The sequence below is a fragment of the Hippichthys cyanospilos genome, chromosome 13, assembly GCF_059441005.1.
Source record: "Hippichthys cyanospilos isolate Australia breed blue-spotted pipefish chromosome 13, RoL_Hcya_1.0, whole genome shotgun sequence".
Taxonomy (NCBI): domain Eukaryota; kingdom Metazoa; phylum Chordata; class Actinopteri; order Syngnathiformes; family Syngnathidae; genus Hippichthys; species Hippichthys cyanospilos.
In genome coordinates this window covers 17,143,958-17,171,750 of record NC_142381.1, presented here as the reverse complement: position 1 = coordinate 17,171,750, position 27,793 = coordinate 17,143,958, and the positions used below count along the sequence as shown (strand labels likewise).

Here is a 27,793-nt window from a genome sequence, read left to right as displayed (position 1 = left end):
TTTTGAAATTGTTGTTGATGTCGTAAAGTGGAAAAATTGTCGTGAAGAGGAGACAAAAACTTGGTATTCCACTGCGTAACATGAAACAAACGTAAGCCAGGGACGCCGTGACCCAGGGGTCCACTGTATTTTTATGTCCAAACATTCAATCCCAGGTGCTTGTTTTCTATTCTATTCCATTTTTTTCAAGCGTTTGGTCTAAAAATGGCTGGTACAAAAAGAATGTATTATTAAAGTATTGTATATTTTGGACTATAAGCCACGACGAAAAAAAAAAAAAAAGAGTAAATAAGCCGCACTGAACTATAAGCCACAGGGTTCAAATCATGAGAAAAAACCTGCGGCTTATAGTCAGAAAAGTAGTGCATGATGTTTTGACCACCCATATTATTACGGTATCACTTATATTCATCTGTGTGGTAATCGCAGAAAGAAATTGCTTGTTAGCAATAAAATGCATGCGATAAATCTGATACTTGTAGTACATGGTGCTTAATCAACAGTTTGTGCTGATCTGCTGAAATGGCAGACAACTTGTTGCTCCATTGTTGATTTGTGTTAGTGCGGTTTCTCGTTTAGCACATGTACTCAGATTGGACAGTTTCTGGCCCGCAGACTGTTAACTTGACAGCTGTGGTTTGCCTGGTTTTATCTCACAGGAAAAGTCAGGTAAAACTGTCATCTCCAGAAAGATGCTGGAATTTATCGCACTTGTGTAGTTCGTAGTATGCTATTACAGTAGTAAATCACCAGAACTGGATAGACTAGCTCTCCGGCTTCGTTAGTTAGAATGTTATATATTTTTTTATTGCCAGTTTATACTGGAGTTGTAAATCTAGCTCGGTGATGCTGGATAAAATACAACTGAGGGTAGATTGGTATTATTGGCTTTTAAATGAATCCTCATTTTAGAGATCATGTAAACATGCTACATCATCCATGGTGTGTGTGTGTGTGTGTGTCAGTGTGTGAATGTGTAGTCGTGTGAAACAGAGGTGTCCATTTCAAGGTATTCCAAAATGTGGAGTACAAACCTTTGGGAATTGGAGGTCATGGTCTCCTTTGCAGAAAGTCTGAACAATAAAGATTAGACAGAGTGTTTGGCTAGTGTTTTAAGTCTCGGGTCTTAACTGTATGACCGGCTGACCGCATTTGTGGTTTCACCATGGTGGATGAGGTGGTGGACCCCTACACAGAGATGCAGGTTGCGCTAAAAAAAAATATATATTATTTTTGTAGAAAGAAAACAAGGTTGACAACAGCCAACAAAGTAACAAACTAAAACTAAAATAATCTTACTAAATCTTACTATCTTACTATGAACGACAGACTTGGCAGAACACTAGAATACAACTAACAGAGACTAACAACACCGGAACAATGACCCGGCAAGAACTGAAAGGAAATAGGAAAATAAATATACTCAAAGCTAACAACACAACAAATACGTAGTGCCTAGACAAGACACAATTGGAACAGGGAGTTGAGTGGCCAACGCAAGGTAAGCAGGTTAACGAAGACAGGTGGGCGTAATCGCACTGACGGGACACTGCCTGCTCTATTTCAGTTACTTTGTATTTTTTGGACACACTTTCTTCCATCTCTGCTATATCAGGCTCTGTTCTCAGTTGTGACTTTGTATTTTTGTCTGCATCCAGCCCATCTCTCTTTGATTACTTGGTATTTTTTAGTTTTGCACTCAGCCTGATCTCTGTGGTTACTTTACATTTTTTGTGCTCTGTTGTTACTTTGTATTTTTTCATCTAAATCCAGTTCTTATCTCTGTGATTACTTTGTAAGTTTTAGTTCTGCACTCAGTCTGTCCCTCTGTGGTTACTTCATATTTTTGGTTCTGTACCCAGTTTTCCATACATGTTCATCTGATACATATTGTTCTGTTCTCTGCCGTTACTTTGTTTTTGTTTTTAGTCTGGATGATGTTTTAGCTCTGCACCCAGCCTCCTCTCTGTTGTTACTTTGTGTTTTTATACAAGCTTTCTTCCATGTTTGCTGCATTCAGCTTTCGTGTCCTGTCTGCGCCTGGGTCCAAATTCTATTCCTCCCATGACCCAAGTGTTCTGTTATTTCATAGATCTGGTTCTAAATTATACTCCACATTATCATTTATCAGGCTAGCTACACCGCTCCCTCATTCAAAATGAAGTCCAATGTATTCAAACTCCTTGGCTACTTGCTATTTCCTGTGCTCCCCCTTAGACAGAATATTGCAGAGCTTCAAGCCTCTAGAGGATGCATCCTGCTGGTCGACATAATCAGCATCACTCTGATCGTTCAGCTTTTTTTGTCATTCCGTTTCATCCTTTTTGGATCCAAGTCCTCCCTTGCTGTCCATCAACTTAATTTAAAAATTTTCTTTCGCATTTTATGCCCCACGGAGTTCACTGAAGGGGGCCTTTGAAAATCTGTATCCCAAAGGGCAGTTTCTTTCCTTCTAATGGAAATAAATAAGTAAATAACATGTCTGATCACTGTTGTCTGGGGGAATGGTTGGAACTAATGGTGTGCAAAAGATAAAGGACACAAACAATAAAAAGCCAAAAGAACAATGTGATTGATAGTCGCAATGGGTTTGAGAGAAAAAGGCTGGAACACATGTTTGTGTGTAGAAAAAGAGATAAGCATTCCCATGGTTAGAAACCATCTGGTTGTTGCGGCAAATGTACTTAGTTATTTTCCCTGTAGAGATTGTGTGAGTTGTTTTCCATTAGGCCTCGAATTCCTTTCAGTCTGAATTTTTGTGCTATACCACATCATTAATATTCCAAATGAAAACCATGGCCTCGCATGGTGTGAGTTTGATGTGAAACACACCTCGATCAAAGACCGGTGTTAAAATGAAGAGCAGCTTTTACATGTCCGGTTAACTGGAAGAATCATAAAAAAAGCAGTTGGCGGATATTTCATCACGTCTTTCTTGTCTTATGGGCCAGTTGCCTCAGACGCATGTCACAGAATTGTGTCTTCAGTTGATACCAATATTGTTTGTTTATCCCAAGATGCCATTAATAGCAAAGGTGCTTGTATTCTGCTGTCTCCAGGGGCTGAGCCAAAAGTTTTTTTCAATGACGTGGCCAGGGGTTAGGCACACTTCCACGCACATGCGTATGAAAACAATTATCATACCATCCCCTCAACGTGCTTCAGTGAAAACCACTAACTTAATTTTACTCAACATTTGTGAGAGTGATCAATCAGTGTTGAAAGAAAAAATACTTTTTTTTTATAAGTGCAATGGCATTGCAAATTAGCAGCTAGCTGGGTGTTAGTCTTTGTGCTGCTTTGGTCTCAACTGTTTATTAGCGCTGCTTAGCCTAGAAGGTTAGCAGGGATACAAGACAAAGCAGTGCAACTTTATATCGTACATTTAATACACAAGGTAATTTCAATGTGCTTTTCATCAGTAAAGTTCGGGGAGAGCCTCTTTAACTGGGTTTCAAACTTTGCTATCAAATAAATTCTATTTGCAAGAATTTAGGAATGACCACATGGTGCCGTTTTGAACCGCTACCTGTTTTGACAATCTATAGTCATTTTTAGCCTCCTAGTGTTAATTTTTTTTTTAAATGCTTTATGTTTTTACATCATTGGCTCAAATCAGGTCAAAATTGACAACAATGGGTTAAACTTACCTAACTTCGAGACAGGATATCTCTCCTAGCTCTGTAAGTGTGTAGATGGGACCACCGCCATATATGACTTCTAATTGGCTCTGGCTCTTGCACGGCTAACCAATCAGATGATGCCATGGGCGAGACAGTGCTGGAGGAAGGCATAATGATGGAGAAGCATCATGACGGCGTTTATCGGCCATTAGGTTAATAGAAAAGTCAGATGTGCAGAAGTATGGCGAATATAAGCCTCAATATTCGACGTGATAATCGATCTATCCCTGAATACAACAACAAACCATCTGTGGAAGAATAAGTTAAAAAACACAAGCGCAAGTCAGCAGTCGCTTAGCCTTAGTTGATTGTGATGATTAACAAATTGCTTGACCGTGTGATAGAAGTTTCAAGGGTTTACGTTTCTCTCACGGGACGATGTCGTTGTTGTACAGAAGCTATCTGTTGAACCGTTTAGAGACAGCACAAATAACAGTAAGCCACACAAGTTGCATATAGCATGCTATAAATAGGTAAGCTCCTTTAAGTCACTTTGCAACTGGAGAGCATCCTGTTGTACAGTAGTGACAGCTTTGAAGGCTTTGGTCGCCTCCCTCTGTTTAATATCCCAAGGTGATGAGCACATCCATTAAACATTGTCAAAGCGTGATGTATTCCAAATCAGCTTGCGGTTGACAGAGAGGCTAAAAACGCGGCATGTCTCGCATGCAATGGTATCAACCCCGGCTTGTGTTCATTTCCTTTCAGTGTCTTCAAAGTTGAGTAAACAACTTAATCGTTTGGCGCCGTCATGCTCATATTTTGGGATCTGAAGATTCGGATGAGTCAATTCAGCCTTGGCATGGCTACACTGATGTATATATATACAAACCTGAGGCAACAATTTGGTATGGTGCGAGGGGATTCAGTCGACTCACTGCTGTGTTGGATGCCTTCTGTGTGGGATCACAAATGCCTGCTTTTTCTCCTAATTTGCAAAAATGGTTAATGTTTCGCTCAAGATTAGCTCATTCAATTATAAGTCCTAGTTTTACATGTTTTTTTTTTAAATATATTTATTAAACTGGTACTAAATGACTTAAGGACTGAAGTTTTTAAGTACTAAGGCCGTTGATTATTTTAGCTATTACTGATCGAATTTGGATCGATTATAATTAAGTGCCACAATAATCAATTACTTTAGGTAAATCAGTGCTATGTAGTTGACTTCTTTAGGAACACAAGTACTTAAGTAATTAACTACTTTGGTAACTCAAGTACTAAAATAACTGATTGCTTTCATCCAAAATCGATTAGTAATCGTTCAAGTAATCGATTATTTAAGTACCTCAATTACTTTGATACTTTAGTACCTAGGGCAGTCAATTACGTTAGCATTTAATTACCAAAAGGAATTGACTTAACTACTCAATTTCCTCATTCAATACCACAAATCGAGGTAAGAGATTACCACCGGTCTGGTGAAGGTATTTGCTCCTCAGTTTGACTCTGCCTTAACAACGTGTATGCGTGCGTCTATGTGCCTACTGTCTCGACAACAACTGTCTTTGCCCTGTGTGCGTTTCAAGACTGACACGGTACGTCCCTGTGGGTGTAAAAGCGGGAGTTGGGGCGGGAGTAATTACAACTCCACAGGGACGTGCTGTGTCAGTCATAAACCGGCACATGTTGTTGTCAACAGGCAGGAGGGAGAAGCAGAGGATCGTTGGAAGTCTCTTAACTAGATTTATTTTATAATAAAATGGTATTCCAAGTGTAAACCAGGGTTGTAGTGGGCGTGGTACGCGGGGGTACGCCGTCCACCCACTTCTCCCGACGCCACGTTCAATTTTTATTTCGGTTCGAGTTATGCTTAAAAACGTTGGCCTGTGATTATTTTGGAGTAGTAAAACATTAAATTTAACGTTAGTTCAACTGGTGTTGTAGCCGATGATTGATGTTCTGTATGTATATATAGAGAACATCCCAGAATCGCGTACACCCACTTAAAAAATCCCAACTACACCTGGTGTAAACTCTCCATTGTTATCATGTTTCATCATGTACAGATGTTTTTAATTCAACATCCAGCTAATATGACCGCAGCTGCGCTAGACTTCAAAGGAATGAGGGAACTGCTCACTTACTCTACAGTGTATAAGGTTTAATTATTTAAGATTTAAGTAAATATGTGTACTGCAGTAACATTTGTCTTAAATAATATGTATAGCATGACGACTTTTCACATCAGGGATATATATATATATATATATATATATATATATATATATATATATATATATATATATATATATATATATATATATATATATATATGTATATATATATATGTTGGGAAACAAACTATCTAAAACTTTGTGAGATTTTAGAGTAAGATTTACAGGAGACTAAACATTGTTGACATGGAAAGACATCACACAATGTTATAAAACAAGCATCCCTCTGCGGTTGACACAATGTCAGTGTTATTTAGGTACTGCCGTCTTGAGAGCTCGGTATCGCGATAAAACTGACAGCACCTTCATAATTGCTTTGATAAACACGGCACTGTTTTTTTCTTGAGAAAAAAAGCCATCACTTTACACTATCAATCAACTGTTTTTAATTTCCATAATCACAGTACGGTAGGAGTCTGCCAAGCAGCCGTTAGCGTTGAGTACAAGCTCTGCCACTAAACGTTTGGCAGAAAAGATTAATTTCAGTCATTCTCAACCTTTTGTCCGTACCCTGCCTGGATTCGGAATGTAATGAGAATTACACTTTGTGAACCAAGGATTCAGGCTCGTTAATATACATCATTTTCACAGATACTGGAGCAACCTCTTAAGAGCAGAATTGTGTTAGATGACCAATGTCATGTGGCTACGAGCAGGAAAACGTATTATGACTCATTTATCTCAAGCTAAGTCAGCCATTTTAAAGGACCTAGATCATGTATTTCTGTACTGTCCACTGTTAAATATATGCATATAAAAAATGCACAGAAATGATGTAATTTCTTATTAAACATTAGTTTTATGGTACTGACATTTCTAACCAGGTAGTGAAACGTATTGTTTACTGAAGCCGCACCTCTCAGAACAGCTGCCACACCCCCTTTATTATGTCATTCAATGCCACCTGCAACAAAGCATCTGCCATGCCTCTTTTATGATGTTTTTCAATGCCGCCAGCCACAAAATATCCTCCAGCCAACATCTTGACTGCTTATTCTGACAAGAGTGAATGAAGGAGCCAAAAATGAGAGTTTTACTGATATTAAAAAGGACACTAAACAGTGTCTATAGATTGCACTCACTGACACATGTTCCAGTAAATTTTAGTAACTACAGTAACAACTAAAATGTTGCTGTTTACTCGGCTGACTTGGTACAAAATCTTTTGGCATGATCCTTTGACATTCTTGTGGCATGATGTTACAATTCATGGGAATTCCTTTTATTTTTTTATTTTTTTTATAATATCATGAAACAATAAATGAAAAAAAATACTTTTGAGCTGAAATTTCCAACGGATGATTAAAACATGTAAAATTTGAAAATGCAACGATTCTGACACTTCTATCTGATTGCAGCTGGACGTGCAAGATTTTGCGTACAAAATGATAATTGTCCAAATTTTGGACCATATAAAACCATTATAATTACAATTTTTGAGATGCATTCTAATATGATTTATAGCATTGACTTTTCTGCAATATTTGCAACATTCCGTTGAGAAGCAGTCAAATTATGTCAGCAAACCGAAAATTCTTTGATGACTTCTGTTTCAGACAGTAAGTGGCGGAAGAGACTAGTTAATGGATGTGTCTTAAAGTATTATCATCACATCACAGACTACAAAGACAGACCATACCATTTTTCTTTTTTTTTTTTTGTGGGTGTTAATTAATGTAACCTACATATGTATGGATAGAACTGTTGCCACTGACCAATTTGAGTGGTTGAAGGAAGAAAATATTCATAAATAACTTTAATTGTTACGCCTTTAAAACCATTTACAAAATTAGGGAAAAATGCAATGTATATAGTTTGCAAAGTGTGTGCACGGGGGTTAAGGGAATAACAGAAAAAAAGAAAAAAAATGAGGAGGGGGTGTTCCATAGCAATCTTTCAAAGAGCTGTGCAAGTCTGATCCTTGTTGTTTCTGCCTGAAGAGATTTAATTCGACAATTTTCACAGGGTTCATCACAAGCGAGGAAGTATCTTGGTCTTTCAAAGCCAAAGCTTGAAGTTGCACCAACGTACATAAAAAGTTCATGACTTGTCTTTGAATTAAAATCAGAGGGAGGAATTTTTCAACTCTAGGGCCAAACTAGATTCGAGTTTGCTTTAACTTTTGTCTCGTTATCTTATTGTCGATAAAGTTCTGTAAAAATAGTCAATTTATTGAGATGCTTGCCTCGGAATCAGAATTTGCTCTAAATAAATTGACTTAGTTTTCCAAAATGATCTTTTCTAGTACTTTTGCTATCCTTTGTTTGTTCTCAAAAGTTTTCACTCTTAAAAGTTTGGACTCCAGAACTGTGCAATAATACCGTTTGAATGCAAGCTTGGCTCTCGACTGTTGTTTTACACTGAGGAACAATTTATTTGTGTACAATCCCTCTGAGTGTAAGTACAGTCTTCCTTAATGTGGTAGCAGTAAAATTTTTGGAAACTATGTAGCAAATAAAACAAACAAAAAAAAAGTGTTGTGTTGTCCAAAAGTAAATACAGTGGACCCCTGTGTTACAACATCCCTGATTTACCTTATTTTCATGTTGCAACGTGGAATATTGAGTTTTTTCATCCCCTCTTAATGACTTATCCCGTTTATGCGACCAAAAACACTGTCATGAGCCGAGGGGCTTGGCTGTATTTGTATTGTTTTGCCTCCATCTGCGCCAGTTTTTAGGCAATTGCACCTTTTTACTATTGCCGTCTAACTGCTTCCATGCAACATGTGACTACAATGCTGGTCTGCTATTGGCCGGCCTCACTTTTTTCAAAATGGTGGGACGGTTAAGCTTTGTTCGATTGTGAGTTGTTACAAAAAAGTATTTTTTAGTGCATTTTGCTGCTTAATTCAAAGTTGAAAGGGTTAGCCATGGGTCCCATGATTGCTCGTGATGTTAAAGAGAGAAGGAAGAAGATGATCTATATGGAAATGATGCTGACGATAACCCTTATTCGGGAATATGGGCATAACAAGTGCCACTCAAAGGTATATAATCTTTTCATTTTTTTTTTTTTATTTATGATGTTTTCTGATTGTATACGTGTATATTATATATATGTGGCACTTCCTATACTATTTTGGTACCAATTTTTAATATGTATGCGCAATTCTGATACTTTTACCTGGGGTTCTAAATGCATTAGCTATTTAACATAAATTTGGATTGCACGTCCGCCTCACAGTTCAAAGGTCCCGGTTCAAATCCACCTGGCTCCGGCCTTCCTGTGTGGAGTTTGCATGTTCTCCCCGAGCCCGCATGGGTTCTCTCCCGGCACTCCGGCTTCCTCTGACACTCCAAAAACATGCATGGCAGGTGAATTGGACATACTAAATTGTCCATAGGAGTGATTGGTGCGTGAATGGTTGTTCGTTTCTGTGTGCCCTGCTGGCAACCAGTTCAGGGTGTCCCCTGCCTACTGCCCGAAGCCTGCTGAGATAGGCGCCAGCAACCCTGCGAACCCTGTGGGGATAAGCGGCTCTAGAAAATGGATATATATATATATATATATATATATATATATATATATATATATATATATATATATATATATATATATATATATATATATATATATGATTTGTGAATAATTCACTTAATTTTAAATTGTTTGCTAATCGTTAACCCTTACCCTAACCTCAACTAAAATCCAAGTTCAACCCCTCTAATACTCTAAGAGCAAAACCAGATGTTTGCAAATGTTCAATTTTGATGAGGCATAAAAAAATGGTCCTTTTCAATGAATCAATGACTACTGTTGCAAGGCTGAAATCAGAGGATTTGAGCAATTTTAAGTTAATGGCTATAAAGGATTTATTGATTAATAAAATAGTTGTCGATTAATTTGATCATTGATTAGCTGCAGATTAACCGATTCATTTTGACAGCTCATCATTAGATTAAATAAACTTAGTCTCAATGGCTCAGGAAATTGTTGAAAACAACTGATGGCTTACGGATGAGTCATGTTCAGTTCAGCAATTTCAATGGTTGGGGAAATTTGGCGACGTGGGAGTGGGGGGGCACTTTGCAGTTAAAAGCTGCAAGCTTGTAAGTGGTACCAAAGTGAGATTGTTTCCAATTATTGCGATCGAAACAGAATAAAGAGGACAGAAAATTGCCAGTACAGGTAATGTAGTGTCCTAATAGTGGTTTGGTTGTTTTGTTGTCGGGATAAACGCTAGGTCGAAGTGTGCACTGATTTGTGTCTGTTTATCGATGCTGCTTTGATAGTTTATTATGTTGCGGCACAAAAGAAACCACATCAATGTTGTCTGAAATCTGAAACAGTTTAAATGATCTGCAAGCAAGTGGCGTGCAACGTCAAACTAATTAAATTAGCATGTTATGCATGTTCAATTTTGTCTGCTTGCTTTTGTATAGCATTATGAGAGGACTATGTCATTTAAATACTTTGCTGAAATCAAACAACTTTTTTTAGGGTTTAATGATTTGGGTAGGACTAATTTCACATATGCACTTCCACATCACTCAGGTTTTAATTGCTCTGATTTCTATAGTTATTGCTCATATATAATCAAAGCTTTAAATGCAAACATTTGCTTTGTGGATATTGTGCAAATTCTAAATGTATCTTAGGCTGTTTTCTATTTGCTTTATTATTTTGTGTCACTTTTCTTTGACATCTTGAAGCAGACGAACTTGGTTATACTGTACCAATTTGCCATTTTCATGAAGTGTTTTCTTGTTACAGCATGATCACGTTCAGTCAATCTAATAGCGGCCTCAAATGAAAAGTCGAGAAATCGATCTGTTCTTATTCATGTTTTGTTTACCCCGCTTCCCTCTTATTTCAGGTGTCCCTGAAGCTCCATGGCGACAGGCTATTCAGGTCAAGGCAGCCCAAAGTAACAGCAGCTCAAGGTCCTGGCTCCAGCTGAGACGTTGCTGCAGCTCAAGGATCCATGACCGGATGCATCATTAACTTTTGCAACTTTTGATTCGCTAGATAGAATTGTCTTAAAAGGGCCCAACCATAAAAATTGAGCGTTTTAGTGCTTTTCTCCTGCATGGCTGATACATTGTTTCCCATGCAGGAGAAAAATACCCTCCAACTTTATCCACGTCTTGTAGTTTTAGTTCTGGAATTGAGGAGGAAGATTTTGCACCGAGTCAGCCAAGTAGCCATCCGCTACTTTCATTTATTAGCTACAACAATTTACTGTAAAAAATGCAGAAGTGGCGAAAATGTGTATTTAGGACAGACAGACATTCAATGTCAGTCACTCCCGGACGGAACTGTTGTCATAAATACTGGGTTTCCACGGGGACAAATTTGATAGGAGGAATGTGTCAGCAAGTGCAGTCTGTATACACTGTTTTGAATATTCATATCAAAACAACTCCTTGTTTTAGCTCCTCCATTCACTACTCGACCCTCATGAGGATAAGAGGTCAAGATGACAACTCGATGAATGTTTCATGCCCGGCGGCATTGAACGACATCATAAAGGGGGCGTGGAAACCACACGGTGAGAAACATGGCCCGTCAACGAGACGTTTTAATTCCTGGTTTGAAATGTCAGTCCAATAAAACTCATTTTTAATAAGGAATTAAATCACCAACGTGCCAAATGTAGTTTATATGCATATATTTAACTGTGAAAATGGCAAAAATATCATCATCTAGGTCCTTGAACAGCCACCTATTGTTTTAGTGGAGCACATTCGGTGACTCTACTTCGATGAAAACTGAACAATGAGTGAATTTATCAAGTTCTTAAATGCAAATTAACCCTCAATACTTTAGTGACAGTTTATTAAAAATAATTAGTAGATTAACTTGATTCATGCACATGTATTCATGATTAATAGCAGTTACGTCAACTCACCATCATTATAATTTTTTTCCGTATCATTTAAGTGTTCAGATTTGATCTTGGAGGGTGTGTTTAAAAAAAATAAAGTTCTCCTTTGCATTTGATATATCTGTTGACGGCAAGTTCGCTTCACCTTTTGCTTTCAGCGTTTTTTGTTTTGTTTTTTTTCCAAAGACAGGTATTTCCCAGCAGTGCATACCCGATGTTCTGCAATAACTCACAAACTCAGTCCTAGCATGAAGTCTGAAGAATCTAACAGCCTGTTAATACTCGATCTTGTTCAGCAAATGAAAGCACTTTTGCTTCCTTCTAAACCGCGTCTTGCCATTCTACATCGGTGGGGTCATGGCATTATTTAAGAGCCTTTTGGCACCAACTCTTTCTGACTCTTACAAGCTGTGCTGTGGCTGTGAGTGACAGAGCTGTGCAGAGACGTACTGAACGTGTGTGTGTGTCTGTGGGGGGGGGGACATAGGCTGAGCCCAGTCCTTTAAAAATTGTGGGGAAAAAGGGTGGCGCGGTTAGTGCTAGGGGCTGCAGGTCGAATTACCAGCCAATTACCACACTCTGATGCACCATGTGATGTGTGTTGTAAAGGAAATTCAGATTGTTCCCAAAAAGAACACGTGCCTGTTCCACCTTCAAACTACAGTCGAGAGACCACTGGACATACAAAAGAAAAGTAGGCAAGATTTTATTAAACACATTTCATACACTTTATGTACGTACAATGTCCATGGGCAAGGGGGAACGAATTCTACTTCTCGGATTGCACTTATTTAGGGGGATTTCCAGTCGCCATTAAATGCTAAAAACGAAGGAACTCTAACAAAAATAATCAGGATTTTCAGCCCAAATTTTTTAGCCGTGTTTGATTTTCACACCACCAATAAGATTCATGAGTGTTGACCTTGATGTGAAGAGAAGCAAAATAAAAATAACTGTAGTGAAAAATAAAATATGAAATCTCTTCACTCTATCAGCTTTGCTTCCACACGTCCCCTGTTTGCATGATTTGCAGAGTTTCTGTCTCACATTATCTCACATTCCCTTTGCTGTCCCCTTTGCCACTGAAATAAATCAAAGGCCTGAGAGGGTTACTTGCATACAATTTTAATCCGCATCTTTCTAGTTTGTCTTTAAGTCTTAGCAGCTCGTTATGCTGAAACGGCTAAAACAGCAAAAAAACCAAAACAAAAAAAACAAAAACAAGAAAAAAAAAAAACATTATTCCCTCCGGAATCACATGGTTCACACAAAGGCCAATAACGCTTTGGACAAGCATCTTTTCCACTTGCTCGACAAAACTTTTTGTTGCAGTAGGTGGCACATATTACCACTCACAGTTTTAGCAATCACATTTGTAAATGTGGGTGGAGAGTTGTACAACCATACCTCATTTGTGTGAGTAATCGTGTGAATGTGTGGTGAAATATGTTAATGATATTCCTACCTTTAATGTGTTAGCTGCAAGTGTTAGAAATACAGTGCAGACATGTTTTTTTTTTTTTTTTCTGGCTACATGCTAAATATACTGTCGATGCAAAAGTATTTCAATTTTGTTTTTATGTTTTTGTCTTTATATACTAGCTTTCTCCAACACTAATTTCATATAAATGTAGCAGGATGAGGGCTCAGTTTTGCTCTCTCGCCCTGCCTAGCCTACAGTTCCATTTTAACTATCACCTCCTACCTGTCACGTTAGCGTGCTGTGAACATTTACGAGCCAGAAGTAAAAAGAGAATGTCGTTAGAGACCATTGTTGTTTTTCTTTGCTTTGGGGTTAAGAGAAGGAAAATATTTTTCCATGCAAACTTGAGTCAACTTCTATCATAGTTAGCCTAAAGCTAGCAACAGTAAAAAAAAAAAAAAAAAGATGTGCTATAGAGCGACAAAGTAGAGTGACAGAGAATAGCATAAGAATAGTTAGAAACTCTGAAAATGTTATATTAAAAGTTTTGTTTTTAACATTGCAAAATGTGCATAAGCCAAGAACGTTGAATGAGAAGCTAGCCACAAATCTGTGGAGCCATTTTCCAAAATTTGTTCGAAAAAAAAGCATTTGAAATGAGTTATATAACCTAGTCAGTACAATCAATCAGTAGCAGCTTGGTTTAAGGTATTAAATTTTTAATTTTAGCAAGGGACAGTCAAGTAAAAAACATGTCCACTGCTCATCAAGAAGAGGTCGAAAAATAATCGGAGCTAACAAGCAAAAAATTTTAAAGTGTGTAAAAACTCACTGATGACTTTTGATTGATTCCAGGACAGATATGTCATTGTTACATGATGTGAGCCTCACGTTTGCTTCCTGCAAAAATTGCTCAAACCCTTTGTCGCCTCTTTCTTGACAGTCTTTCAAATCAGACTGAAGCAGTTGGAGTCTTTTCTTGTACACATGGAATAATTTTGGATCAAAACTTGTTATGAATCAAAAGTCGATTCTGAATTGAGTCGTAGACCCAAAAATGGTAAACAAATCATAACACAAAGCTCACAATAGCACTCTCTACCTCGCTTAATATTTAGCTCTCCGCTCTCTCGCTCGAGTTGTGTACTCTTTGCGCGCTCAAGTGTGGAGCACACTTTACGAATGTACCACAAATCCAGCCAATCAGAGCTAGTCAAAGTACATTGATTGACTGCTTGGTCTCCAGCCAGTTAGATTGCTTGTTGTGTTCACAAAGAAGGAGCAAACGAGATCACATCGTCTTGTCACACCAACTTGGGCGGGAGGTGGACTTTTATCATTAAAGTACAAAAACTAACAACGTAGTTCTATCAAATGAGAAAATACAGTCATAATAATAATATTAAAAACAATGACCACACATTCCGGAAGAAGTCCAATTTCTCCCACGCAAGTCCGTGTTGACATTTACAGTGAAGTTTGCAGTTTACACCTAAATAACAGAAAAATGTTACAAAAATAATTTAATGTTAATATAAAAATCATGACAGAAATGACCTCCTGAGCCGAGTGTATAACATATTTTAATTCTGGGAATTCTACTTTCGCCTGAACATGACTGGTCAAAAACGAACATACAGTGGACCCCCGTCTACGACGTCCCGCCCTCACGTTTTTTTCACCTTATGATGTGGACCGCAACGTTTTTTTGTCCCTTGTACGACATTTCTTTCGCCTTGCGACACATCCAAAATGGCGGTCGGTGTGCGTGTGTGACTGCCATGTTGGATGTGTCGGCACTCATACCTTTATACACCCGTCACTGCCTAGGTCACTTCAATGCTGGTCTGCTATTGGCCGGCATCACAGTCAAAATGGCCACATGCTAAAGATTGGATTACGTATTTATTGTGCATTTTACTGCTTTATTCCAACTTGAACAGGTTAGCCAGGGGATTGCTTGTGATGTTAAAGAGAGAAGTAAGAAAAAGATTTATATGAAAACGAAGCTGGAAATAATCAAGAAATACAAGGAAGGCTAAAATAGCCTAGCCTAGCCTTGGCTACCCTCACTAAGGAATATGACCATAACAAGCTCGTCTCACCACTTAAAGGTAAATAAATCCTTTATATATTTTTCATTTATGATGTTATTTATTTGCGCACATGTATATTATATATACATAGCACTTACTATACTATTTTAATACCATTCTTTAATATGTATATACAATTTTAATGTTTTTACCTAGGGTTTTACATGCATTAGCTATTTAATATTGGTTTGGATTGCCTTCCATACAGCAAATTCGCATGATGAATCCCACCTGCGGAATGGATTAATCTCGTAAACCGGGGGCCCACTGTATTAGCTTTCTTTGTAAACCACTTGTCGAACAGTATTGAGGAGTTGAGCCTCCACGACACGGTAAATCCATCCCCCCCATATCCGTGACAATAACTTAACAAGACATGACTAATACAGACCAGAAATGTCCAAAATTATACAACCAACTGTTTTGGACAAACAGAGCTACCGTGACAGCCGGGAGCCTAGCGTAAACAGATCCTAAAATGGCTAAGGGTTCCTCAGATATTTGTGTGCATGGCCTGAATGGACATTAATTTTGTCCCGTCTCCTTTGGGCAGAGGAGTTGTTTGGGCACAAAAGCTTGAAGATGTCGGCATGCATGTGACAGACAACAAGAGTGACAGCTAAGGCTGAGTGAGTCAGTGTGCAGCACGCATGTCCATCGTACGTCAATATTTCTCCTGATTTTTGCTTTTAAGATGACAAGAGTATTCGTCATCTTCCCACAACGCATCACCAGCTGAATATCCGGCCAACAATTTGGTGCCTGGCCGTAACTCCAGAAGATTCCTCCGTTTCCACGTTCTAATTCTGAGCTGACTGCACTTGACAGTGAAATTCTTTGTTGCCGACGGGGTTGAATGTGTGTCCCTCCACAGTTAACCCGCCTTACTCCCTCTGTCAGGAAACCGGCATGTCAGGGAACGGAAAGGGCAGGAAGACGGATGAATACGTAGGGTGGAGTCAGACGCTCACAGATGTAAAGATTGTCACACACAAAGAAATCAGCAGCAAGCCTGAGTCCTAAGGAGCTTTGTTGGAATTTACCCCTTGAGAGACCCTAATGTGCATCCAAAGGAAGAAAATATTCTTGAAATCGATGCTCAATGTCATCGTGGTTGTTTGTCTTGTAGGCTGTAGCTACAGTGATGGGGTCAAACAAGATGGGAATAGGCAGTCCAATTCCCGCTCCAAGCTAGACTGAGAGTGATTGTGGAAGGGATGCTGGAGAGTGACCTCTAGATCTTAGCAGGGCTTGTCTTTTTATGAAGATGGGTACTATGTATAAATGATAGCAAATATAAATGTAAATTGAGGCTGGGTGATATGGCCTAAAAGTAACATTTTGATTTTATTCAATCAATGATTCAATCATGACTACAATTTTAATGGAAGCTATAAACCCAATAAATGTTTATTTAAAGGTTTGATTTTTTTTTAAAAAAGTCTTTTCAAAAATCAAGAACTAATTTCACTGACAGAAGCGTTTTTGAAAACGCAAGATATATCCAGTGCATTTTTTCCAAATATGTTCAAGTGTTAGGCAATAGGAGTATCTAAAAAAAAAAGCTGGTATGAAAATAGTTGATCATAGACAGAATATTAACTTTTTACTGCTAAAATTGGCTAGTTAAGTGGTCTTGTAAACACCCAATTCAGCGTTATGCCAATTTCAAAATCTCAATATAACAAATTAGCTCATTTTTCATCTTCGATTTTTAAAATAAAGCTCGAAGCAGAAAAGGAAATCACCTCTATGTAGGACTGAATGAGTATTTAATTCACTCAGCAATATGTATAAAAAAGATTGCATCTAAAGATCTTACTTTAGTTGCCATCTGTTTTTGCATTCCCATGTTAGGGGCTAGAGCTGCCGTGTGCCTCTCATCAATGTGAAAACAACGGAAACGGTACGCTAGTCAGGTGGATTTTTGTCCAAAGAGGACCGTAGTGTAACAACATTGTGTTTTCAGTCCTGTCAGGTTCTCACTGCCGGCACCCCGACGATTGCCCAAGGCTGTAACAGACACCAACCGCAGGGGCATGACCCACAGCAAGCACCCCCTGCCCGGCAAGGCGGAGCGGAGCTTCTGTCAAAACAGCAGTGTGCCTGCAAAGCCCAAGCTATGAATGTCAGCTGGCCTTGTCTGAATAGCAACAAATGGCAGTTGAAGGTCGACTTCGAAAGGCTACTCAATTTCGCAGAAAGCATCCGTAGCCTTGTGTAATCCGGGTCCAACAGTAAACCCAGATCAACAGGCGGACCCCGTTGGCTGACTTCCCCCTAATCTGCTTCATCTTCCCATGCGAACCGCTAATCCTTTTATGTGAAACAGAGACGGGATCATGCAGCTTCCTGTCGGCTACTTCGATCAGTTTCCGCATTGATTGCCTTGCTTATACGCTTTGCTGAAGTCTGCTGGTGTTGCTTCTTATAACAGTAAAGTTTCTTCCCTTAAATTGGTTTCATTAATCTGAGTGTGCATACAGTATTTTATTTATATATATATATATATATATATATATATATATATATATATATATATATATATATATATATATATATATATATATATATATATATATATAAATTGAAAAGTGGAGGAGGCGCTACTTCGCGGGCTTCACTTTTTGCGGGGAGGAGGGGGGGGGGGGGGGGATTCCGGTCCCTATCAACGCAAAAAACGATACAGTGCCTATACATGCACGAAATAGATCGACTATCGATTATGAGATCGATTATCGGCCAGGCTGATTATCGGGGCCAATATTTGGAAATTTGACATATATCGGTATCGGCCTTTTTTTTTTTTTTTTTTTTAGTTCAACCGGCCAATATGAAGGAATCAATGTAAATGTGTTGCCTTTAAGGCTGATTCAACAGGCTGTTTTTCGTTTCAAATAAGGCTAAGAAAATTGTTTCCATATTGTTAAATGATTGTTGTATTTCGATGGATGATTATTGTTTTGTTTGAGTAAAGGAAAGGTTTTCCTGATAGAAGCACTACCGGTTCTGCCCATAACGGATTTCCCTTTCGGCTTTGCAGACGGCCGCAGTAATCGAACAAAATACTATCTGACGCCATTCTCGGTGAAATATCAGGCAGGATTGCCGTGAGTTCAATTTTATTATATTTAAAACAATTGAGTATTGATATTAAGGTATATTTTCGTCGTATTGAAGTACCTCCTGATTTGCCGAAGACGCGTTTCCACGTTTGAGCTATTATTTGCTATTTGTGTGGTTTAATCAACATGTTTTAGGCATTTCAATGATGTTCAGTGTTTAGATCATTCTTTTTTTTAAGGCAATTTTTACACTTTTACTGCAATTGAATATCGGCTCCAAATATTGGTTATCGGCGTCCTCTACTACTAATAGTTGGTATCGGTCCCAAAAAACCCATATCGGTCGATCTCTAATGCACGGGTTAAAAGGTCGCTCAACGATTACTCAAAAAGAAAATAATACTAATCAGCGGACTTCACAAAGCCGAGTTCGAACACTATTAATTAGACATCTTTAGAGAAAGATAACAGGACATGGAAAAAACTTATTAAAGGACCTACTTATTTATATAATAAAGTACCTATGGCAATTGATGACTTTAAAATATAAATTAATTGATTACTTTAGTACTCAATTCTTAGTCATTGCTTTATCCACACTTGAAAATTGAAAAAGATATAAAAAAGTACCTGGGATTGACTGCCTGAACCCTTAAAATAACGTTAAAACATGTTGTTGGGATTGAATGAGTTAATTTTGTCAATCTAGTCATTAGCAATAGATATGCATTTGATACATATTTGACAGGAGTCTGGTGAAGTACGTTTTTCGGCGCAGTCCTTTTAGTGAAACATTCATTGATGTGAGGGTTTCAACTATAAACCCTGCAATTTCAAACCGTCCTATCAAAGAAGTTCACTGCGCCACAGCGGATCACTTACAAGGCTGTAAATGTTTGATATGGTCCTTGTCAGCTTGTATTAATCGTCCCGGGTGCTGTCGATGGACTCCCAAGTGCAGAGTTCCCAATCTCGATGCTGATTTATTTCGCATTGTCTTATGTCTTCCAGGCACAGGAGCGTGGCCCAGATCGGTTCTTGCAGCACTGAAACCTATCAGGTTCAATGGTATGTGTATGACGTTTGATCAATATGAGTAAATCAGAGATTTATTTTCAGTCATCAAAAAAGCTTTCATAAACCCGCAGGACAGTCCAGTATAACAGCGTTCATTTAAACGGGGCAGAATATGATTGGTTGCCTGTGGAGTTGACTTAACAAGCCGACTCTTTGAAAATTATTCGATGGCAATCGAAGTTTTTTTTGTTTTTTTTTTTCATCTTGGCATGCATGGGAAATAAGGAGGTCTTTGCTAAGGAGGTCTTTGCCTAAACTGCTTTGGTCCTAAGCATCATGGATAAGGGATATAACACCTTTGTGTGTCTAAACCAATAAATATGCAGAATTTTGATGATGTTGCCACATCTAGAAGATGATTGGATAAAATTTACCAATGAAAATTGAGTCATGATGCTTTTTCTTCCCTGATCTTTAAAGATGGATCTCAAAACTTAGTGCCAGTGCTCTTTTTTTTTTTTTAATCAAAACACATATTAACAATATTAACAACATTTTGATTATATTTTGGGTCGATTTCTTCCTCTTCGTTTTTGCAGTATTACAGCTATGGGATGACACACTCTTGGTCGTGTGATTACTAAATGGTCATGCTATGATGAAATCTGGGTCAAATTTCAGCTCCCTACTTTCTGTTTTTCAACGTTTTCGCTTTGATACTTTCTGTTTATATTCAAGTTACATACACATTATTTTGATAATGTATTCTTTTCAATATTTTTTTCAGTCTCCTGTGACTCACAATGAACATTCGTGGAAATACAGTGCAGTTTGTCAATAATTATGGTACAGTATCACTAGTGCATACAGAGTTGACTCAAAAAGCTGCCTCTGAAAATGATTCGATGGCCATTTTTTTTTGTTTGTTTTGTTTTTTTTTTACCTTTTTGGCCTGTATGGACAATAAGAAGGAAGTCTTTTTCTTATCGGCCCCTGGGACTTGCTAAAAAAAAAAAAAAAAAAGAAGTATTGTTCAAGTATTGATTGATTTATTTGTAATTAACATGTTAAACAGTTCTTAATGTACCAAATATTCATTATTTTTGTTCGAAAATAAAATGAAACATGTTCAGTTGAAAAAAAAAATAGTTGTAAGATTATGACCATGACATTGTGATATTTGCTCATTTGCTCCAGAATCTAATTGACCCAAGCCTAATATCGATCCATGCCTACAGTAAAATGGTAAAAAAATAAAATAAAAAACATAGCCAACGCTCATAAGGATTTGACTGCATAATTTAGGTTAGCGTGAAAAAAGCCCATCACGATTATCAAGAATTCTTGACTCATTAGACTTAATGTTCGAGGAATGCCCTTATCAGTCACAAAAAAAAAAAAAAAATCATTAGCCCCAATGTCTCCTCTGTGTCTCGTTGTTATTTGTGTCTAATTACTGCCACAATATCGTTCAGCCATCCTGGGACTTAACTGTTAATGATGATGTTCTCTATATTTGTTTTACTCTTGTATAACTATGCACAGATCTGTCACCTGCTCATGTATAAATCATGGAAGACTCTCACTGAACTGGTAATGTCCAAAAAAACCTCTGTTGCGTATCGTTATAATACAATTACTTTCATTTTTATTGGGCCACTGAATCACAGCAAGTCCCTGTGAGTCCCATTTGGTTGACTCTTAACATGCTAATGTGGTTTCAAAAAGCGCTAAGTAGCCACCAGAGTGCAAGATACACTGCAAGGTTTATTGATTAGCCGAAGACAATTTATACTTCATTATCCCGCTGAAATCTCAATAGAACCATTGCTCATCTGCTTCTTTCAATAGTGTCTGATCATCCGCCTCCTTTCTTTGTTTTTCTTTTCATCTCGTAATCAAGGCGATCGTACTGGACCCATTTTGCCTGCGGGGAAGATGGCGAGTGAACGACTAAGCAATCAGTGACTGGACTTTGTAATCTTCGTAAAATACTTGTTTGATACAAGCACATGTTAACTGTATATTCGCCTTCCTTTCTTGTCATGTGACATCCATAGTTGAAATGGAAATGAAATCAATGGGAATCTAGCATAATGGTGCTTCTTTACTACCATCAAAAATAATTACTCGGGATGAAACAAGTCTTTGGGTAATTTGAGTAACTGTGTTTGAAAAATGCTTGAGGGAAGAAGTCAAGCTAACCGTTGAAAAGATTGTTTATATACCTTGCTTTCTTTCCCAAAGAGCATCATTGCATTGGTACGCTTTTACTTTAATTCAGATTCCGGCAGTGTGTCAAGGTATAAAATCTTAACTAGACTAAATGTTGAGGTCAACAACACTAAATAGTCATGAAGGCTATTAAGGATGCTTATACAGATTGCATTTTTTCATAATTTTGTAAATGCTTTTAAAGGTGAAATAATTAAAGTTTTTATGAATATTTTTTCTTTCAACCACTCAAATTGTTAAGTGGAATCAGTTCTATCCATACATATGTAAGTTAACTTTAAGAACACCCACAAAAAGTAAAAAACGGTATGGTCTGTCTTTGTAGTCTGTGATGTGATGATGACACTTTAAGACACAGCCATTAACTGGTGGTCTCTACCGAGTGTCTTGAGGTGACACACGTCAACGAAGAATTTTCAATTTGCTGACATAGTGTGATCGCCACTCAACAGAATATTGCAAAAATCGCAGGAAAACCAATGTAATAAATCCTATTAAAATGAATCTCAAAAATTTTAATTATAAGGGTTTTATGATTTGTTTTTGTACACAAAATCTCCCACGTCCAGCTGCAATCACACATAAATGTCAGAATTGTTGCATTTTGAAATGTTTTACATGTTTTAATCATCTGCTGGAAATTTCCGCTTCCTAGTGTTTTTTTTCCCATTGATTATTTTATTTCATTTAAAAATATCAAAGGAATTTCCATAATTTGTATCATAATTTGCCACAAAGGTTAAAAAAGACTGAACTAGCAATTAGCAGCAATTCCAAAGTTAGCACCTAACAGTGCTAGCAGCAGCGTCTAGCACTAAATGCTAGTAGCGTTGGTGGCGAGCAGCAATCAACTGCCCCATATAGGCTGAGGAGAGCCATCATATTACCTTTCATTGACAGTTTAATAGACTTTAAGGGATAGTGTGTAAGATTTTGACCGTTCTTCATTATGGACAGCAGGAGGTGCTGCAGGTCCTGCATTTACCATTGTCCGTAGCTATAAAAAACATGGCCACCTCCGGAGAAGTTCCACCCCCATGTCATATAATTTAATGATAACTAGACTTACAATTTACAATCATTTATTTTTTTTCCTATTTAATGAAAAACGGTCTGAATCTTACACACTGTTCCTTTAAATAACTCAGTTGCCATTTCTACTGATCACATTATTACAAACCAGGCTTCCTCAGTTTTTCTGTTTTTAGCCAGTGTAAATCGGTACTGTGGTTTTGATTTCACTTTGTTTCATAAGATGATGATGACACTCAATAGAACCTCAATAGAAAACCACTGCACTGTCAGGAAAAAAAAAAATCACGCTAATCTGAGCAACAAGTGTTCATGCTATGCATGACAGTAACACGACACCAACGTGGTGAGAAGGCCAATTTCAATCTGCCCCATATTGGCTGGCAAAAGTCACCTGATTACTTTTCAAAGACAGTTTAACAGATGTAAATGATTCAACTGAGACAGCTGCCGTTCCTACTGATCATTTTTTAACAAACCAGGCCAGCAAAAATCACTACTCAGCTTTTGATGTCACTGTCTTTCATAAACCAAATGCAGAGATATTTGTCTAAAATTTCAAATGTTTGAGTGTAATCATAATGATTCTATAGCCAAGGAAAAATATGTATTTTGGATTTTTATGCAAATACCCTATTATTTAAATTCAGATTATGATTATTCAGATTATTCCGAATTTTCAGTTGGATATTTGAATGCAAAAATATAAAAATATTGCAGCCCTTTCACCAATATTATTTTTGTGCAAATGAAAATCATAAAACTGAGTAGTCAAATGATACTGTGGTTGCTGTTATATTCTGTGTCCCACTTCTCAACTTTTGTATCGCATGCATTTGGGCATGACAAATCCCCCAGGGAACTTCCTTTGGAGATTAATTGATGTCTTCTCTTTTGTCCTTGCACATAAATCACTCATTTTATGAATGTCATGACGTGAGTGCAAGTCAGTTGCAAAGAGCAAGGGAATGCTTCCAGAAATAGCCAGCAAAAACATCCTCTGCTATGGTAACGGCCCTGTCGGCAGTAAAACATCATACAGCTATGTTTTTCATTTTCAATATACTGGAAAAATGATCCAAAAGGAAAGCTTAAAAAAGGGCCAATGCAGTTTGTTTTGTATCCAGGTTCTTCTAAAAATAAAAATCTAAAATCTAAAAATCTATAGGAATTCATGTGAAATGATTTACTCCTATTAGCGTGTCATTAGCTGTAAATGTTTTACAAATATAGATTATAGCTTGGCAATAACTTGAATTATCGTATTTTCCGCACATATTTTAAAACTTTTTTTCCACATATAAAGCGCACCGCATTATAAGGCGCAACAGTAGAAGCAGTTAAACTTTATTAGATTACAAACCAGCTTTCTGACAGCTCCATTCACTCCCAAAATGAATAGACAACTGTCTTATGTTTTATTTTTTATTAGTATTTCCGTGACAGTTTATCTTTAAACAGCAAGGTAAAACATGTAGTGCAACATCTATATCAGGGCACTTTTCCTCCAGTGCAATCACAATATAGTAATACTCAAGGTAGTAATAATAATAATAACTCAAATAATAGCTCTAAACTCTCAATAGCATAATAACTCAATGTCAATATGACCAACCTTGTTCAACTGTAAACACACAAACACACAAATGAAACAGGCAAAGCTTACTTTATCAGTTCATTGCCCATCTACGAATCCCAATCTCAATATTGATCCATATATAAGGCACATCTGATTATAAGGCACACCATCAGCTTTTTAAAAAAAATTAACACTTTTAGGTGCGCCTGATCGTGTAGGTTGTTTAATTATTTGTCATTTTAAAAATCAATTATTTGAAATTTGCTTCATCAAGAAATTACATTTTTCACAAATGGCAGAATAATAGATGGGTCGACCACAAGACATGTTTGCAATATTTTACTGATTACTTTCTGTAATTGTGGCATTTGAGCAAGTTATATGCGAGCGATGAATGTTACGTTCACATTAAAACAGAATGTAAAACAATATGAATTGTCAGCTATTTTGTTTTTTTTAACTTATTGAGCTTATTTTAAATGTTTCATAACTTCTATAACATTCCATCAAATCATAATTATCCTGAATTACTGTAAATAACAAGATGTATATATATATATATATATATATATATATATATATATATATATATATATTGTAGTGGCGGTCTATGCATTTCACACTTAGGCCTTCAGTGATTCGACCCGTCATGCGCACACGTACGCATTACTGGGCTACACATGCTATGTTCTGGCGCATTTAGACATCAATAAACCCGTATCAGCAATTAAAACTTATCATTATACGTGATACTGCCAAAACTTAAAATTAACTTAATTAATAATAATTTTAAATTATTTGACCGCAAAGTTTCATGAAGTGTCATATCGGCACGGCATGTTGGTGACGGGTATGGGAAGCTGCATCCAAAATGCAGAGAGGCAGGATATGAGATGAGCTCAACAAAAATGTTTATTACTCGCAGAAGCTGGGCGAAACACGAAAAAAAAACGCCGGATCAAAAGTGATAATAGCGGAATTTGCGGAACTGGCACAAGTGCCGCTGAGGGCAAAACCAGCGATGTTTAATATAGACCTAAGACAACTAAATAACTATAAACTGGCACTTTAAAAGACAAAAATTACGCAAACAGGGAACAGCTGTACGGAACGAGCGGCACCGTGGAGAAGACACTAGAGCTGGAACACGCTCATGACAGGTGATACAAATTACACTAACGACAGACGCCAGGGAAAAATAACATGAACCCAAAAGCCAAATAATACAAAGTTCACAAAATAAACCCACAACAGGAAAAACCCAGACAGAATGTGACACCTTAAAGCAGGCAAGATTTAACATGTTATAAATAAAAAAATAAATGAATCAAATGCTTGACTCACCCAAACAGTTGTCTAGCACTTATTTCAAAAGAAAATACAGTTTTCTTTCTTTCCTCTGAAAGACTTCAACGACTTGCTTGAAGAGTTTCTGCATTCCATTTCCAATAATAAATCCTTTTGTATTGACATGGACGGCAATGCTGAAAGTCACGAAATTATTCTCCATCTTCCTTTTTCTTCATGTCATACTAAATATATGGAGTGCTGTAGTTTTATATATATATATATATATATATATATATATATATATATATATATATATATATATATATATATATATATACATATATATATATATATATATATATACATATATATATATATATATATATATATATATATATATATATAGTGTTAAAGTTAACAAGTCCTGCCAAGTGATGTCATTTCGTCTTTCATTCATTCATTTTGCAATAAATGTTGATCAGACTGTAATGTCATTAGTTAATTCTGTCATGGTTAATAAAGGGTAAATGAAAATATGAATACTTTGCTTTTCTTGAGCCTGAACAGAAAAGGTGTGTGTGTGTGTGTGTGTGTGTGTGTGTGTGTGTGTGTGTGTGTGTGTGTGTGTGTTATTTTTTTCTGGAATGCTCATTTTCTCCGTTTTTTATTTATTTATTTATTTATTTTTGCGAACGTGTCGTGTATGTGTGCGAATGTGTTAAGGTGTTGATTTTCATGTCACCATTTGCTGTACTTTAATGCACGTGCGTGGGTGTAAAGCGTTGTTTATGTCTGATATAACCTCCTGTTTTTTCCATTCATTTCCAGTTATCACACCGGCGGTTCAGCCAATACATTAGGCTTCTGTTTTATGCCATTGTTCCATTTCACCCACGGCATATCGTTTAAAAAAACATTGCCAGTGTTAATGCTTTACCTTGTGGCTTCATGTTTGTCTTGTGATTTTGCCAGCATTCGATACAGATAGGACAAATCATACAATGTAATTAATATGAAAAATAATTAAAGATGTACAGGAGTCCCAATTCATTGTTATATTTGAAATATTATCTATTTTGGCACCCTGGACAGAGCAATTCTCAATTTCAGGGCCGACACATGAAGAAGCAAAACTCGTTATATTAATTTATTCATACCTACAGGCAATTTTTTCAGGAATCTGATGCAATGTTTATGGACCTTGGCAGGAGAGCACAGTGGACGGAAAATCTATGAAAACACTTTGCAAACTGCAGATAGGGCTGTGCTGAAATTAGAATGTTTATCCTGTTTCACGATTTTGCCTCGATTCAGATTCATATCAGATTTTCAGGGCTACATTCCATTCAAAATCAACTTTTGACACGAAACAATTTTCGACTCAAAATGATGTGATTGACAAATGTACACATTCAAATCAAAAGGCATTATTTTACATTTCAAGACATTAAATTCCAACTACTAATTGATGTTTTTTTCTAATTCATGTTTTTTAAAACTTTTTCAATTGTGTCTTAAAATGGCTAGTACTAATACAGCAACATATTGATTATCAAATTATTTGATGACTGTATATTCCGGAGTATAAGGCACACCTAAAAGCCTTAAATTTTCTCAAAAACTGACATCGCGCCTTCTAATCCGGTGCGCTTAATATATCGATCACATCAAATAATATTTATAACTGTACTGTTATCACAATGTGTTAGATACATGTCCGTGAGCGCTGTCTCACGAGCCATAAAGCTGAGCGTCTTGCTACTTTATCTAAATTTAGTGAAGTGAGCTTCATGAACATGCAGAGTCATACTAACAGTAAAAACTAAATAAGCATTAGCCATTACTAAACTAATAATGTGCCATAAATAACCCGTGTGAAGGGATCTGCATTGATGCTAGCATTAGCTACTGCAATGCTAAACAGCATGGTCGCGATCTTTTCATATGCTAATTAGATCAACGATGGCCAAAACAGATAAAAACACAGACTTACGGCAATTGCTTTCGGAAGAGTCTTCTGAACCGCTGGATTGTAGGGATGAGTTTTTGGAAGGAGTTGAAAAATAAACGTGTCGACTGTTTCACACCCAAAGGAATATACCTGTTCTGTGCACGGAAAGTTTTGGGACACCTCAAACAAGTCTCAACACACAGTGACTTCCTTACGGCACTTCCAAAAAAAAAGATGACAACAGATGCTGACTGCGTAAACTAATGTGTGTGTTTGTAAACTCAACAATGCAAAATAGCACAGTAGTTAAATCAACAAAACAATATATTTTAAGGTTTTGGTTGCAATTTGATTAAAATATTTAAGTTTAATATTTGATCATAATTGTTTTAAATTCTTGATTCATTTTGGCATT

General features: G+C 37.1%; 1 long non-coding RNA gene across 1 annotated transcript in view; it reads right to left on the bottom strand.

Annotated features, from left to right (window-relative positions):
- The window catches only part of LOC148414071 (uncharacterized), a 46,370-nt gene extending 18,808 nt beyond the window's left edge, over positions 1–27,562 (bottom strand). The window contains exons 1-2 of the long non-coding RNA XR_015867658.1: positions 27,421–27,562; positions 3,651–3,780 (exon numbers count right to left, since the gene is read on the bottom strand). This is a non-coding gene — a long non-coding RNA (uncharacterized LOC148414071). The remainder of the gene's footprint in view (positions 1–3,650; positions 3,781–27,420) is intronic.
- Between the last annotated feature and the right edge of the window lie 231 nt (positions 27,563–27,793).